The sequence below is a fragment of the Ursus americanus genome, chromosome 5 (genome assembly GCF_024610735.1).
Source record: "Ursus americanus isolate L20-20 chromosome 5, mUrsAme1.1.p, whole genome shotgun sequence".
In the NCBI taxonomy this organism is placed as follows: domain Eukaryota; kingdom Metazoa; phylum Chordata; class Mammalia; order Carnivora; family Ursidae; genus Ursus; species Ursus americanus.
The window spans coordinates 59,535,094-59,552,965 of record NC_142131.1 but is presented as its reverse complement, the minus strand read 5'-3'; the positions used below and the strand labels follow the sequence as shown (position 1 = coordinate 59,552,965).

General features: G+C 45.0%; 1 long non-coding RNA gene across 1 annotated transcript; it reads left to right on the top strand.

Moving 5' to 3' along the window:
- The first annotated feature begins 74 nt into the window (after window positions 1-74).
- Window positions 75-16,924, top strand: LOC148110127 (uncharacterized). Its single transcript, XR_015724572.1, has 4 exons — window positions 75-327; window positions 5,572-5,718; window positions 13,622-13,766; window positions 14,778-16,924. It is a non-coding gene; the product is annotated as an uncharacterized LOC148110127 (long non-coding RNA).
- The last annotated feature ends 948 nt before the right edge of the window (window positions 16,925-17,872 follow it).

The following is a 17,872-nucleotide window of genomic DNA, read 5'->3' as shown; positions in this document are numbered from 1 at the left end:
CCGTGGTGGCCGCTCTCCCGCCTTAGCCCCAGGCCCAGGGGGTGGACACTCGCTCTCCGGCGGGCGGGAGAAGCGGGAGAGGAGGAGGAGGAAGGGCGACCACGGCCCTCGTCCGCCCGCCTCCAGCGCCGCCTGACCCGGCGTGTCTTCAGCTCCCGCGGTGCGCGGGCTCGGGGCCCCGGGGGTCCCGACAGCCCCCTCGGTGGAGAAGGCCTGGCCAGCCCCCGAAGGCTCCAGACGGCCACAACTCCTTTCAAGTTTGACCGAGTAAACAGAGGCGCCTGGGGCTCCTGCCTCTGCACCCGTCCCTCTGAATACAGTTCAGATGTAAGTCACTGCTTGACCAACTCTTCCTCCAGAGCCTCCAATTCCAAAACTCTTCCAGTTCTTTGACTCCCACTGTGGGTTATCTCCCATTTTTGCCCCCCTTTTCTCCATTTCTCCCACCATTCCGCATCGTCTAGGCCCCTCTGGCCAGCCGCCTGAACCACGGCGGGCGCATTGTGTATCCACTCCGGCCGCCTTCAGTAGGTCCGTTAGGTGCTGCTCGTGTGCACACCCCCTACGGCTTGGACAGGGTTCACTCCAGACTGGGAATCTCAAGCTCTTTGCCTTTGGAGTTCTCCCGACTTCAGAGAATGCTCTAAATTCATCTGCCACTGTGCTTCCCTCCCTACCCTGTCCTCAGCCTTCCCTGCCCCCACTTCCCAAACCTCTATCCTCAATACTGGCTCCACCAAGAAATGCTCCATCCCCAGAAGGGACTATGGGGCCCTCTGCTGAGCCCTTTCAGTTCTCCAGTTTCTCTGCTACTGGTGTGGGCATCTCTTGATCTCCCACAGAATCAGCATGCCTGAGGGTGGGGACTGTCATACTCAGATGATATTTTGTTGGTGGCAATAACAGGGACTCACAACTCAGACAAGGGGTCAAAGCTACCACTCTCTGGGGGCACTAGCAGCCTGGGGAACTCTGTCTGCTTGGGTTGTCTAGGGGATGGAGACAGCAGGCACCTGAGCCTGGCTTTTATTGGTGCCCTCCTGTCTCTGCTCCTTCTCCAACCACCATTCCCACCCAGGCATCACCTTCAGCTGAAGCTGGAGCCCTGGGCTTAAGACAGTGGCTCAGAACCTCTTGGTGTTGAAAGCCTGCCTCTTTTAAGTTCCTGGTCCTCATGGTTGGGCTCAGAGCAACATAATAGAGGGTACACAAACCAGCAACCAAAAGTTGATTCAAAATTGCCTACATTTTTAATTTATATTTTCCATTTCATATTGAAAAAAGTATCTTGAAAACCACAATGTGGACACAGTATCCACAGCAGTTCTTATAAATCCACTCAACCTTCCTGCTCCCTTACTTCTCTTACTCTATAGAAACTCTGCCTAACTCCCAGAAAACTGAAATCCTGTCCACCCACTTCTCTCCTTGCCTCCTGTCTTCTGATGAAGAGAGAAAAGCAGCCCCCTGACATCTGGAAGTTGACCTATTGGTAGGAGCTGAGCTGACATTCATAGCCAAGGCCTTGGTGTTCTCCTGTTGCACGTAATCGATTTCACAGGACATCAACATCAGACAAGGCCATCTGTAACCATTCTGTAATCCGATCTGGGCACAGATAATCCATGAACGTTATCCACATCATTAAAAATGACCAAACGTCTTTCTGTCCTGGCTAATATGAGTGACTCCCATTTCTTTACCAACTGTGGCTTTAGCTTCACTCTCATTATTCCTCTTTCTAGGTAAGACTTATTGACATGCCTAATCAGGGAATTACTCCTTTCCGATGGCATCAAACACTGAGCAAAATCTTGTTTCTTTAACTCTCTCTAAAGTCGCTAACACAAGACCAAATTCAGTAACTCCTTTCTAACAGAAACCCCCTCTTACTGACATGCCCAGTGGTTCCTCATGCCGTGTGTTCCCCCCCCTCACTGCAGCAATCAATACACCCACTTTGTTCAACTACAGGTGTGTTCCTGGTGGTCTTTGCCCTGAGAGTATTAAGATTTCCTAGCTCTTATCTAATGGGAAGAGACCAGGGAAATGCTAACCATCCTACAATGCACAGGACAGTTCTGCACAAAAAGAATTCTGCGACACCAAATGCCAATAGGGCTGAGGTACAGAGGTGCCTATTGACACCATTCCTTTCCCTGCCACAGGCAACATTCTGATGTATTTGGAGTGTATTGTCTTACATTTATTCTAAGGTGTGTATTGTTGCTTTGTTGCTGTGTATGCTTAATGTAAATGGTATGATGTTAAAATCTTTAAAAAAAAATGTCCTAGCTCTTTATTATATAGGCGCAGAAAAGGGGCACGTGGGTGACTCACTCAGTTCAGGTCTTGATCTCAGGGTGGTGGGATGAAGCTCCAAGCTCCGCGGGGGTCTGCTTGTCCCTCCCCTTCTCTGTCTGCCCCTCCCCCAGTGCATGCGCATTCTCTCGCTCATAAATAAATAGGGACGACTGGGTGGCTCAGACGGTTACATCTGCCCTAGGGTCAGGTCATGATGGGATCGAGCCTCACATCTGACTCCCTGCTCCACGCTCCACGGAGAGCCTGCTTCTCCCTCTCCCTCTGCTTGCCACTCCCCCTCCTTTTGCTCTCTCCCTCATCAAATAAATAAAATTGTTATAATTTTTTAAAAAGCTCAAAGAATCTTGGGGCGGAAGGGAGGAGGAAAAACAGCAAAGTTCGAGTTCACCTTTAGTTCGAGTTCACCTTTAGTGCTGGTGGGTGGGGAGTCGGGCCGAAGAGGATGGAGACATGCACATATTGATCACATTTTTCTACAAGAAAACCAGATTCTTGTGTCCCTCAGCATCTCAGTATTTTCCCAGGCTCTTTTTTAAAGAGACTCCTAGGTGCCTGGGCTTAGCCAGGGCTGCAGCCACAGACCTCGCTGTGCCCGGCCAGGCCTTAGCTCAAGGAACTGATGGGTAGGAAGGCTGCGGGCCTCATTCTACGTGGCTTGGCACTTGTAATCTGAACTGTTGAAACATACCTAAGTCACTGCCCACCTCACGAGTCTCTGTGGCTTCTTGCTTTGATTCGCTCTCCCCGCTGTTGGATTTGGGTGATATGATGTGAAAATGGTATAAATACTAAAGACCATGTATTCGCTGCCAGGCAAAATCTGTGCTATTCACCTTTTTAACCCTGTCATTCCTGAGAAGTAGGTATTATACCCCCACTTTAGAGGTGAGAAAACCAAGGCTTGGGAAGATTAAATATCTTGTCAAGGTCAAGTAGCTCATAAGAAGTAGAGGCAAAATTTAACCCCATGATGGCTAGTTCCAAAGGCCATTTTCACATAACCAATGAAAAGAATTGCAAGACATGGTGGTCCATGCAGCTTTGGGCCCATGCAGGAGAGCAGAATTTCAGATTGAGCAGGACTGGAAGGTTAATGGGGAAGGTGAGAAACGAGCAGCAGCAAAACTCCAATCAGAACGTCTTTCTTTCTGTGTCTTCAACAGTCTAACCTGCACCTGGGCTGTTTCACAGATGGTTTCCATGGGTTTATTGTAAAGGGCTTATAAAAACACTTCTTTCCAGACATACCTTTTCAAGGTGTTCTGCGAGTTTTTTTCTTTTTTTTTTAAGAGAGAGAAAGGAGGTGGTGGAGGGGGAGAAGGAGAGAAAGAATCATAACCAGGCTCCACACTTAGTGTGGAGCCCGACAGGGTGCTCGATCTCACAACCCGGAGATCAGGACCTGAGCTGAAATCAAGAGTCTGATGCTTAACCTACTGATACACCCAGGCACCCCTGCAACTTGATTTTTTAATTTGAAGTTATATCTTGGTGCTCTTTCACTATCTCTGTACATAGAGCTGTATCATTCTTTTTAATAGATGCACAGTTATCCATTACATGGGCATAAATAAATTGGGTTATTTTTTTTCTAAAGATTTTATTTATTTATTTGACAGAGATAGAGACAGCCAGTGAGAGAGGGAACACAAGCAGGGGGAGTGGGAGAGGAAGAAGCAGGCTCCCCGCGGAGGAGCCTGATGTGGGGCTCGATCCCCTAACGCCGGGATCACGCCCTGAGCCGAAGGCAGACGCTTAACCGCTGTGCCACCCAGGCGCCCCATAAATTGGGTTATTGATGGACATTTAGGTTAACCTGTATTTTACTATTAGTAATTTTGTAATGAATACCCCCTGGTCATATATCTTTACTCACATTTGTTTGTAGGATAAATTCCTAAAAGATGAATTGGAAGTGGCTCCTCCCAGCCACCCCAGCTAACATATTACAGATCAGAGAAGAACCATCCAACCTAGGCTTTCCTCAATTTCTGACCCTAAAAATCACAAGCAAAATGATTATAAATGTAGACATTATGTTTTGGGGTAGTTTGTTACAAGTAATAGAGAAATGTAACAAGGTATGGAAGTTTCAATTTTGGTTGATATTGTTAAATTTCCTACAAAGAGGTTGTACCAATATACATTTCTATCGATGTAGGAGAGTTACCATTTTCCTACATCCTCACTAGTACAGCGTATTATCAAAATTTGATGTCTGCAATCTGAAAGGCAAAAATAGTATCTCACTCCTTTAATTTACATGTTTAATAAATGAAATTGCACAAAACTTTGTCCATTTAAAAGCATTTGTATTCACTTTGGCAATCTGTCAATTCCTTTTGCCCATTTTTCTATTTGATTATTGGTCTTTTCTTATTGATTTGTAAGATCTCTTTATATATTAAGGCAATTAACTTTTTTTTCTTATGTGGGGCAAATATTTTCTCAAGGTTGTGTCTTTTGATTTTGTGGTGGCAATAAATCTGTCATCCCTGGCTGAATCAAAAGATTTATCTTTCTTTTAGACAGCAGCTACATAGCTGCGTAATAATTCAGAAATAGTCATGTCTTGGTTAAAATACAGTAGAGGCTAGGGGCGCCTGGGTAGCGCAGTCGTTAAGCGTCTGCCTTCGGCTCAGGGCGTGATCCCTGCGTTCTGGGATCGAGTCCCACATTGGGCTCCTCCGCTGGGAGCCTGCTTCTTCCTCTCCCACTCCCCTGCTGTGTTCCCTCTCTCTCTGGCTGTCTCTCTGTCACATAAATAAATAAAGTCTTTAAAAAAAAAAATACAGTAGAGGCTAGAAAGCTTTCAACAAAATCATGTTGTCTATTTTTAGAAATCCAACAAAACATGAGTCATTGCTTATACACAAATCTCTACTTAAGTTGTAAATGTTCCCTTACAGCAAGTTTGTTTGCTTTCTAATTATGCACTGAATTCACCACACTTGTTTAAAGATAGGACTTCACAGAAAGACAGCCATGAGATTCAAATGCAGAGAGAATGAAGCTCACTCTCTCTTGCGGGGGCTTTTGACAGTAAGGCCTCTGGGCAAGGCTGGGTAGGGACTGGCTGTCAAGGGATGAAATAAAAGTTCCCTTCAGATCAACAGTCCTTGGGAAGGAATGGTGGGCTGTCACATGCCTATCGAGTACACATATATCACCTTTTCCCTACAGACGGTGGGTGATATCTCAACCTCTGTTTGCTATAACCATAATAATTCAGCTTTTCTCTTCTAGCCTGTCCCCGAGCCTCAGGCCTGGGACTGTTCCATCTTCCTGGTCTACCTTCGTTCAGGTGTTACCTACATACCCTTGGATAAGAGAGGTTAAATGAAATAGATGGACAGAAACCTCTCTTTTTCTGCCCCAGTGGACCCAGGACAGGTAAGTGGTGGTCAAGTAAGAATTTCTGTTTTGCTCTTCTGGTCTCCTGGGACCCAGATGAGAAGTGTCAGCTAAGCTTCATGTTGGTTTTCAAGAATATAAACTCAGACTCTGAACAAGACCCCCAAAGGCATTGCCCAGAAAGGGCAACAGCTGGCTCAAGCCCAGGAATGGCCAAACTGCCTCTTCTGTGCCCCGGCCCTAACAAAGTAATGAGATACTCTCCAAAGGCCCTCTCCTAAAAGTGCCCTTTGTTTGAGCTCAGTCTCTCAGGTCTCTGCTTGCCAAAAAATCACCTGGTCAGCATTTTTAAGGGGAGAGAAATCCAATTCTAGAGCTCTGGGCCCAGAGCTGCACACAAAAGGCGCGTGCTGGCCTGGGGGCAGGACTGGGTCAGAGCATGCCATGTGCATGTGGGGTGAATTGTGGTGGCGGTTGGCTCTGGAAAAAGATCATGCAGGTATTTAACATTCAGGTAGGAAATATTGATTTTAACTGATGTAGCTGATCAGTTACTCACACGGAGACCACCCTAAAACCTGGGGGTGCCTATGTCCAGCATCCATCACGGTCCCTGCATTTTCAGGACCCTGCCAAGGGTGAATGTGACAACACCCTCTCTAGTTGCCAGCTCTTTGTACTTCAAGAGAAGGATCAAGTTAGGAAAAAACAGAGAAAAGGAAAGAAAAACCAAGGTATGAAGTTACTTTTGACTTCCCTAGCCAATCAGCTAATAAGATCAAGGGGGAAGGTACCTATTTCTTGGGTAACACCAAAGGAATTCTGGGGTTCAACAGCAACTAACAGTCATTGCCTGGAGGAAGAAGATGTGGATTCAGAAAACAGGCTTATTGGCCCCCTGTGATTCCTCACCACAGAACAGGGATGTGTTCTCCAATTCATGCGTCCAAGGTATAGGAAAAGCATCGTAGTGGGAAGAAGAGGGTGAGTTCACAGCCTGGCAGAGTAAGTGGGAACACCAGTCACGGTAGGACTCCGGAGAAACCCCAACCTTCCTGGACCTCTGTTTCCTCATCTGTAAAACGGTGAGGGGACTACAGATCTGCCAGTTAAAGATCAAATGAGATTCCATCACATATATTCAGTGGCAGGCTTGTAGGAGGCCATCAGTAAATGACGTCAGATATTACTCCTCACTTCAGCCTTCCTTGTGCAGAATACAATCTCCCCTAAATCCCAGTCTCAATTTTTTTTTCTTTAAAGATTTGATTTATTTATTTGTCAGAGAGAGAGCACAGGCAGGGGGAGCAGGAGGCGGAGGAAAGAAGCAGGCTCCCCGCTGAGCAGGGAGCCCGATGTGGGACTTGTTCCCAGGACCCTGGGATCATGACCTGAGCAGAAGACAGATGCTTAACGGACTGAGCCACCCCGGCGTCCCTCCCAACCTCAATTTCATCTCTAAGGGTTGGTTTATACACAAGAGGTTTCCCATGGATGTTGGTCACGCTGTTGGGTAGCTTATGACTCAACTTTGCTTACTACTGCCCCGAACAGGGCTGCAGTGGACATCCAAACACTTCTGTCATGGGGGGAATCCCATGTTGTGTTGGAGACACAGGGACCCTCCTCCCAATTTGAAAGCCAGCCAGCCACAGATTAGGCCTGAGACCCAGGCTTGACCAATCTGATGCCCCTGCCAGGACTCTCATGCGAGTGACATAAAGACACAAGGACAGATGAGAAACTTCCGAAAGTCTGGGAGTACAGTGACAGCAGAGGTCAGGACTGTCTCCTGCTCTTGCTGCCCAGTCTCTTCTGGTTCCTGCCTATTTTTGTAGTCTGGTCCTCCTGCTTTCTAGTCAATTCTATGAACTACCACACTTCCTTCCAATACATTCCTTTCATTGAGTGAGTCAGGCATCACTGTTCACTGTTGCTTGGAACTAACAAGTTTCTGATATAGAGCCAAGACCTCTTTCAACAACTGGGATTCCAGTGTCAGGCAGGAAGAAATCTAGCCAGACGTGGGTATTGCAAACTACGTTTTCCCTGGAAGAAGAAAGTACCAGGCACAAGAGCAAGGGAGATCTCACACAGATGCCCTGGAGCTAAGGGGATGCCATCCCAGCCCTTTGATGTGGCTGGAGACCCTTAAGCAGGTCTTACACAACCTCAGAACTACCAACGCAGGAAACAAGATAAAGCAGCACAGGAGAAACACAAGGCAGGCAAGTTCCTGGTTCGAAGTCACAAACATTCGCTATAAAAACGCAAACAAGATTTCCCTTAACAAACATAGAATCAAAGACAGGAAAATCGCAATCGGTTTCTTTTTCCTATTCCTGCACTAAGGAGGGTTGACCTCGATTCTACCTGATTCTTCACACCAGCACGGACCAAAGGTCTGATGTCAGGCCAAGGTGGGCCTGTTTTGAGACCCAGAAACATAGGCTCCCATTCCACAGCTACCCCTTCTGGAGGGCTGGGCATATGCTGAAGTGTCTTCTTTTCGTCCCTCCCCCAGTAAGGACCCATCTTGACACTGAGTCGCACAATCCCTGAGCCAAGCAACCCCTCCTCAGTGAAGCTTCTCTGATATCTCTAGGCAGAGTTCATTGTTCCCTGCCCCATCTAAGGCTACATTGTAGAATAGTCATTTATTTGTCTGCCCCACTAGACAGATTTTGAGCTCTTGAAAGAAAGGGTGCCTGGCCTACCAGATTCAGAACTGTGACCCGTGCTTCTTGAACAAATGCCTCTGGGAGACCTGATCCTGGGTGAACAGCAAAACCATTCCTCCATTCCGAGAGTTCATAGCTGGCAGCAACTTTCCAAGGATGGCCTTGGTCTCCAGGATCCAGTAAGGAGCGTGTGTATGTCTACGTGTGTGTGTGCACTTTGGGGGACGTGTGAGGGAGTGTCCACACAAGCAGCGTTCTAGGTACCAAGGGGCCCTCCTATGGCAGTGGTAGTGTAAAAGGAATCACTTAATAAGCAAGCAAGGTCTTGTCTGTTCATGTGCCAAGTGGCCCATGGCTTCAAATTAGAGGCACAGGACACACACCCTAGGAGCCAAGAGCCAGAAAGGAAGTCAGCAGCATCCTTCCTCCCACGGGGAGCTGTTTCTGGTAACACCTCTCTACTCCAGCATCAGCACCCTTTAGAGGGGCTGCTGGCTATGCCCATGGGCAGACTGGCTGGAAGACTTTTGGTTTTAACTGCCACAAGGAGAAAGTGAAGCAACAATGGGAGAGAGCTGAAGGAAATGACCAGCCCAGATCGAATGTTGCTTTCAAGCTTGTTCCCCCAGTGAGGTCTTGACTCCTAGCCATTCCCCTCGGGCTGGTCAACAAGGTCTTGTATCATCTGCTTCTTCTACATCTCCTCACTGGGGGAACATGCTTTATAGCAACATTAGAGGGGTGCCTGGGTCATGGTGGCTCAGTTGGTTGGGCTTCTGCCTTCAGCTTGGGTCATGGTTTCACGTCCCGGGATCGAGCCCCATGTCGGGCTCCCCACTTCTCCCTCTCACTCTGCCCGCTGCTCTCCCTGCTTGTGTTATCTATGAAATAAATAAATAAAATCTTTAAAAAAATAAAGCAACATTCGATCCTGGACTGGTCATTTCCTTCAAGTCTCTGCTATTATTGCTTCATTTTCTCCTTTTGATAGTTTTAACAAAAAGATGTGACTTACCATACCAGGAGCGGCTACTGTCTTTTCAGAGTAGATTGCTTCAGTTACTTGCTCGGCCACAACAAAACAAGTCTGGGGGAGTTGCTGCCAAGGATGGAATCAAAGATTTCCAAGAGTGTTCAATAGCATTTCCAAAAAGCCTTTGCATTGATTCTTAGGATTAAATTAATAATCTGTATTAGTGATGGCAGTAGGCGCTGGTTCACAGAGACTCTCTGAACAACGGTTGTTTTGGACTCCTCGGTGGCTCAGTGGGTTAATGATCTGACTTCTGCTCAGGTCATAATCTCTGGATTCTAGGATCCAGCCCTTTTGCTTCCCCCTGCCTGTGCTCTTTCTCAAATAAACAAATGAAAATCTTAAACAAAAGAAAAAAAAAAAGGAAACAAAAAAACAACAACAATGGTTAGTTTTCAAAAACTTAACACATTCCTGCAAAGAATTAAAAATACAGCCAAACTGCAGCCATCTGGTCCTCCTGGAGCAGTGAGTTGCTTTATCTAAATTACATTTACCTTAATATGCTTAAAGGCTTACAAGTCAACAATAAAACAAATAATCCAGGTCTTTTGTTAATGGTCAAAGGATTAGCATAGACATTTCTCCCAAGAAGATATGCAAATGGCCAATAAGCACATGAAAAGATGTTCGATATCAAATGCAAATCATAACTACAATGAGATACCACTTAGCACCCACCAAAATGACTAGAATCAAAAAGACGTTCATTAAACGTTGGCAAGAACATAAAGAAATCAGAATCTTCATGCACTGGGGGTGGGAACGTAAAATGGTGCAGCTGCTTTGGAAACACTTTGCCAGTTTATCAAACAATTAAACAGTTACCCTACGACTTGGCAATTCTACTCTTTGGTATACAACCATTAGAACTGAAAACAAGTTCATACAAAAACTTGCACGTGTTTATAACGGCATTATTCATAATAGCCAAAAATACAAAGAACCCAAAGGGCCTTCAACAGATGTATAAACAATGTTGTATTTCCATACTATGGAGTATTATTCAGCCATAAAAAGAAGGTAAGGACTGATACATGCTACATGAAGGAACCTTGAAAAGATTATGCCAAATGGAAAAAGCTAGACAAGAAGACCATATATTGTAATTCTATTTATAGGAAATGTCCAAAATAGGCAAATCCACAGAGACCGAAAACAGATTAGTAGGTTGCTAGGGGCTGTGGGGAGGGGGGATGGGAGGTGAGCATTATATGGTATGAAGTTTTTAGGGGAAATGATGGAAATGTTCTGGAATTAGTGGTGATGGTTGCATAACCTTGTGAGTAGACTAAACATCATTAAACATAGTTTACAACGCTGAATTTTGTAGTATGTGAACGCTCTCTGTATGTGTATGTATGGATACACACATATATACACATGGAGTTAACAGCGGCTGCCGACGCTGGCTAATTCTTGCTCAAGATCTTCATACACAGAACAAGAGATAGCCTCCAAGCATTCTAACCACTCTGATATTTTAAATTTAACGTCTAAAAGCAAAAAGACGGAGTGGCTGGGTCAGTTAAGCATCGGCCTTCAGCTCAGGTCACAATCCCAGGGCCCTGGGATCCAGCCCTGCATCAGGTTCCCTGTTCAGTGGGAAGTCAGAGTCTCCCTCTGCCTCTGCCCCTCCCCCCTGCTCCTGCACACACTCTAATAAAATCTTAAAAAAAAAAAAATGAAAGAGAAAAAAATTCACATATTCTTGAACTCTTTTACCCACTAGTTCAGAGCAGAGATCTGCCCAGAGACCTAAACGCATCTTACACCTGGGATCACCTGGGTTGCATCTGTGGGCTACAAGTTCTAATATTCACATGCATGGAGCTCATATGACTTTGAAAAGTTACTATTGAGGGTCAATTAAAATGTACTCATTATTTTAAAAAGAATCTTTAGCAGTAATACCAAAGGAGTCTGCTCACAAGTATACAGCCTAACCATAACGCGTTCGTCAACTTTGATCTGACTTGATGAAATTGTTAGAACAACCAAGTTATTCTCAGGACCTGTCAAGTCACAGCATCTCCCATCCTGACAGCGCATGTGGGTCTGCATGGCAGTTCTCCACTTTGTGGGTGTAGCTTCATGCAAGAAAAAGAACTCTGGCAGAGCAGATCCTGTTCGCTCCTGGTAGGCAGACTTCTACGGTACATCAATTCCTTTGACTCGGATGGGGCAGATGATCGGACCAAGAACCGCACTCCAAATGTAGCTGCCGAAAATTAAAGCAGGTTTCACGTGTATCTCAATCCGTGCTTCTCTCCTCAAACTGTGACTGTTTTCACCAGTGAGAGCTGGGATCCATCTCTTACCATCAGTGATTCACCATGGCTGGGCCGTTCAGGAGTGGGAAAGAAGTATACTTGAGTATAAACGTTCAAGAGAAAGCTACTGCGTAATGGGAGGGCAATGTATCAGACTAGGTAATAAACATATAATGGGTGTACTTGAAAAGTGTCATGAGCTCTACCTTGGGAGGCAATGTCCGTATGGAGTTCACGGTGAAATCCTATAAGGAAGAGATTGTTTGCTGTCCGATAGAAACACAATATGAGCCACACATGCATTTTTAAATTATCTAATAGCCTCGTTTTAAAAAAAAATTGAGACTAATTTTTATAATACATATACATCCTTAATATATCCAAATCCTGTATGTCAAAAAGCTATCACTTCAACGCGTAAAATACCTAAATGTTACATTGATCACATTTTGTCATACGAAGGCTTTTCAGAGCTGCTGTGCAGGTTACCTTCACAGCTCGTTTCCACTGTGATTAGTCCTATCTCCAACGCTCAGCAGTCACACGTGGCTAACGACTAGGACAGCGCAGCTTCGGAGCATCTCAGTTACAGTACTAATAAAAGCAGCATGGACGAGAATCTGTTTGCTGGACACCGTTCTCAGCTCTTTACATGAATTAACTCATTGCATCCTCCCAACAACCGTATGAAATAGGCACCATGACTATCTCCATTTCACTGATGAGGAAAGTGGGTTCAGAGACGTTAGCTCAATTGCCCCAAGGTATAGCCAGGGTGGTTCCAGGGCTCATGGTTTTCATTCTTCTCCTCCCTGGGCCTACCATGGCTCTCTCCAGTAGGATCTCAATGAATGGTAATAAACAGAGTGCTGCTCTGCTGGGGATGCTTTTGGCCCCCACTTGCAGGTAGTGTCGTTGGAGAAAGAGCTGAAAAAGATGAAGCTGTGAACGTTTTGGTTCCAGCGAAAGCTCCCTGCGTGCCATCAGCTTAGTCCATCACCAAGATTCCTTCCTCTCCACAAGCCGGCTTTTTAGCCCTTTTAAGTATTTCACAAAGTGACAATGGTCAAGGGCACGGACACAATGACAACGTGTGATCCTGATGATTTTCTTCTCCAACCATGCAATAATTGGCTAAGTTTACAGCACAAAATTTCCTGGCGAATGACGCAATGGAAGTTGGGCACATTAACCTTTATTTTGACTTAAACTGTTTTCCCCTATTTAAAGGTACAACTGAACTCAGCTTTTCTACAATGAGGCAAAACTTCCAATTGCTTATTGGCAAGTAGGCTGGTATCACTGTTTAACACTATCTAAGGAGGTACTTTTTTTAAATCTTAAATAGGGCATGCAGTCCAAATATTAGATGGTCTCCTGCCTTAGAAGTATGTCTACTTTCCTTACCTAAAACTGACCTGACGTCGCCTCAAGGAGGAGGTGGAGAAGTTTAAGGAAGCCGTCAAGCAGAACATATAGAAAGTTATTTGCAAGGGGCGCCTGGGTGGCACAGCGGTTAAGCGCCTGCCTTCGGCTCAGGGCGTGATCCCGGCGTTATGGGATCGAGCCCCACATCAGGCTCTTCAGTTATGAGCCTGCTTCTTCCTCTCCCGCTTCCCCTGCTTGTGTTCCCTCTCGCTGGCTGTCTCTATCTCTGTCGAATAAATAAATAAAATCTTAAAAAAAAAAAAAAGTTATTTGCAGATCACAAAGGGATTACAGTTTGCTTTTTTTCCCCTAAGATTTTATTTGAGAGAGAAAACAAGAGACAGAGGAGGGACAGAAGAGGAGGGGCAGAAGGAGAGGGAGAAGCAGACTCCCCTGCTGAGTAGGGAGCCTTATGCAGGGCTCGAACCCAAGACCCTGGGATCATGACCTGAGCTGAAGGCAGACGCTTAACCGAGTAAGCCGCCCAGGTGCCCCTTAGACTTTTCTAATCCATTTTCTCTAAGCAGATGTTTGAAGAAGGACTTCACATGGGAATTGAAGAAGGATCTCTTCTTGAGGTGAAGCACTGACTGCACGCCTTCATCTCTACTCCCTCCCACTGCCATCAGAACAAGTGATTATCATATACACCCCCCTAAAGGCAAAGAATAGGTGAGGAGAGTTTAGCAGAGGAGTGTGAATCAATTTTTGGGAGGTGGAAATTGGCCTTAAGTGTGAGCAGAGCTCATGAAAAAGGAAACCTAAACCTGCTGTGGGTGGGGTTATCAGTAAGAAGCCACCTGAGGAGCACACAGAAGCCTGGGAAATCTCGGGAGATGACGAGGCCATGTGCCATGGAAGGCAATGGTGCCAGCTAGGGCTCTAAGTGGGTATCGACACAGTCTGTAGATACAACAATTAGACAAATGTACACTCCCCCATTCCAAGCAGCTAGGTGACCAACTCTGCCCCAAAAGAGGAGAATGAGGGTTAATTCTGTGGAAGTATGGAATCAAAGAGTCTCCAGAGCAGCCAGCCCCAGGTGTGGGGGAGATTGGGAATAAGCCCCCATATGGGATAACAAGGTAAAAGCTCATAGCCTCTTGCATTGCTGGGGTCTAAAACCACCAACCTCTCAGTCTGTATTTTGTCCCATCTTCCTCCCATCAAAAGATACAGTAATTCTTTTGTGCAGAAACCTGTAGAAACTGTTAGGAGCCTCAAACCCAAGAGCCTGTTAATGAACACCTCTGGCCGTCTCATGCAGACATTCCCACAGCTTTCTGGGGCCATATACTTAAAGATGCGCAACAAAAGATTTTTTAGAAACCCTCTAACATGAAAGGCAAGACCATAACAAAACTTTAAAAAATATTTTCTTTTTAAACATTTTATTTGAGAGAGCGCGAGCACACGCACATGCATGCACATTTGGGGGGGGCAGAGGGACAGGGGACTCCCCACTGACCAGGGAGCCGGACCTGGGGCTCCATCCCAGGACCCTGAGATGATGACCTGAGCCCCAGGCAGACACTTAAGCAACCGAGCCACCCAGGAGCCCCCAAATAAAACTAAGAAATTTGCAAAAAGAAAAAAGAAAAATTATAATTCAGATGCAGCTCATATGGATGGGAATATGAAGCCAAGGAATGGCAGAAGTTTTATCCTTTTGTTTCACCACAGGGACCGGAGTTTCTTCTCTAAAAGGTTGCCATCCTACAACCGCAGAGAGATTTGCCAAGTAACAAAACCAAGGAGCAACGAAAATACATGCCAAGTTCTTCACCTCTCTCCATCCCATCTCCACCGCGATAATGCAAGTCAGCACCATCTCTCCCCTGGACCCTGACAACAGCCCTCTAAAGCCCCGAGGGTCTTCAGGCTTCAGACTAGTTTTAAGATTTTATTTGGGGGGAGGGAGGAGAGAAGCAGACTTCCTGCTGAGCAGCAAGTCTGACTCGGGGCTCAATCCCGGAGATCATGACCTGGGCCGAAGGCAGACGCTTAACGGACTGAGCCACCCAGGTGCCCCCAGACTAGTTTCTGCCAAACAACTCTACATGTAATATTTAGAGTGATATTTAAGGGAAAAAAATGAATAGAACCATTTCTGGAAACTGGTTTAACATTCTCCATGTCTTCCTAGCCAGTCCCCTGGTGCTGGCCTAACAAGGTCTTGTATCTACCTGGTCTACTTCCATTGCATGTCCTCCTACTCCACTTGGCTCTCCATGCCTTCCTCCTCCTTTCCTATTTGCCAGTCACACCCAGTTCTTTCTCTTCTCAGAACCCAAGTTCATTCTCACCTCTGTTCTGCCTAGAAGCTCCTGGATATGGCTGCTCATGGTATTTGTATATTGTCCGTCTCACCCCACTGATAGAAAGCTCCGTGAGAACAAGTACCATGTTCATCTTATTTCCCACATGACACTGCTTAGAAGAGTAACGTGTGGGGGCGCCTGGGTGGCTCAGTCATTAAGTGTCTGCCTTCGGCTCAGGGCCTGATCCCAGAGTCCTGGGATTAAGCCCCGCATTGGGCTCCCTGCTCCATGGGAGCCCTCTTCTTCCTCTCCCACTCCCCCTGCTTGTGTTCCCTCTCTCACTGGCTGTCTCTGTCGAATACATAAAGTCTTTAAAAAAAAAAAAAGAGTAACGTGTGGTGTACACCCAATAGGTACTTACTGAATTAATAAAACTATAGTTTAAAGGGCTCAAAGTTTTAAGGGTAGGGGTGAAATGGCAGGAGATGAAAAAAAATATTAAACCATTAAATAATATCAAAATATTAACTTAACAAAACTCTAGAATCTATCAAAACTATTGATGTTAGGATGAACATTTCCTTGACCAAGTAGTTTTTAATGTAAAAAAAAAAATCTATTCCATCAATGACAATATCCTAATTGTGGTAGTGTGCTAGTTTCTCAAGGTATTATCACTGCAAAAACTGGACAGAAGATAAAAATGATCTCTCGTATTTCTTACTATTGCATTTTAATCTCCAATCACCTTAAAATAGTTTATTTTAAAAAATTCTAAAGATACTATTCATTCAGCCTGCTTATGTAGTACCACCCCAAACTGTATTCCTCCAATGAATATTCTGTGGTGACAAAAGCTCTCTCTTGGAATTCAGAGTAATAAAGGAAGTCTCTGTTTCCGGTAAGTGATATATTTTCCTGCAGCTGAGAACATCAGACTCCGTTCTTAACCACACAGAGCAGCACCTGGCCCGTAGTCAGTGTTCAATAAATATTTATTCAGTGAGCTAATTATTTCTGAGAAAGCCAAAATGACCGAGGCACCAGCTGTGAACTCCTAACACTGCCTGTCACAGCATTCCAACAGGGAAAGACACTGACTCTAAACTGTTCACATAGCACTTAAGCAATAAAATGCCCAAAATGCAGTTGACCCTTACCCACATATATTACTCAATTGTTCCATAGAAATTGCATTACACACCGAAGTAGGACAAAGAAATACTGTCAGACCACTTAAAAAATCCTATTTTTTAATTACTGAAACAGCCCTGGTCTAACATATTAGGGCCCTTTCCAAACACTAACTCGTAGATTTGTGCTTTGGGAAGGACAACTGCATCAGGAAGTAATTATACACACAAAAAGTACCTACTTATCAATTCTGGTCAAGGTTGAAGTGTCTGAATCTCCTGGTTGTGTTGATTTTTTCCTTCTATTTAGAGAACATTATAAAATAGAAAAGCATTCTGTTTTATCCATTATCAATCCATTCAGCCAATGACATATTAAGAAAGGTTTTGGGGGACTAACATCCCCTAGAAGAGTATCTTAAGTATTTTAATTTCACTTGTCATTTTATAACTTACAATCCTAAAGTTACAAATTAAAATTGGTTACTTAAAATTTTGGTAAAGTTCTGAGCATTTTTCTTTTATCACTCACGTAACCATGAACACTTCCTCCTTGACCCCACATTTCCCCACAGACCGTCCAAACTGAGCTCTCAACCAAGTCCGGTGGCTGCTGCCCTTGAACCTGCTTGGTTCAATACACCAAGTATTCAGTTTAACACGGGAGCTGATTTAAACAGATAAGGAGCAGGAAACTCAGAGCTGAAGGTAAAACCAGCTCTTGACCTGCGCCATTGTTCCCTGGCGTTCTAAAGCACCCATCCCATTACGTGACCTCCTATCTCATCTGAACTAAATACCAAAGCTGAATGCATCACTTTAAGGCACATGTAGCCTCATCCTTGAATTTCCAGATTTCAATCACCGTTGTCCTTTCTCTTTTCTAAAGTGGCAGCTTTTCTAAGAGCAACCAAAGAAAAACAGGTTTCATTGGGAGGAGGCCGTTGGGAGACTAGTATATCCTCCTCGGTTGTGCAGAAAAGAATCTTTGAAGCTTAAATTTAGCAGATTTATCATCCCTTAATATTGACGCTGTCCTATGAATGAAGAGACTAGATTAGCAAGTTTAAAAAAAAAGAAAACAAAGTCACAGGGACACCAAACTTACAGTTCTTCATCCTGTCACTACACAACTGCAGGATCTAAATACTATGCGTCATCAACTTTAGAAGTCGCCTGTAAGAATGAACTCTTTTTCTGTCCCTAATTATGGCATTGACCCTAATACTTCCATCAGAACAACTCCTTTTCTTCTTTTCTAAACCTTCAGATTGCTGACCATATCTATACTCAACCACAGAACTAGGCCATGAAAAAAGTAAAACAAATTCCCGTCTTCGGGGAAAGAATTTCAGTTTAGTTGGAATCATGAGGAATACTTCAA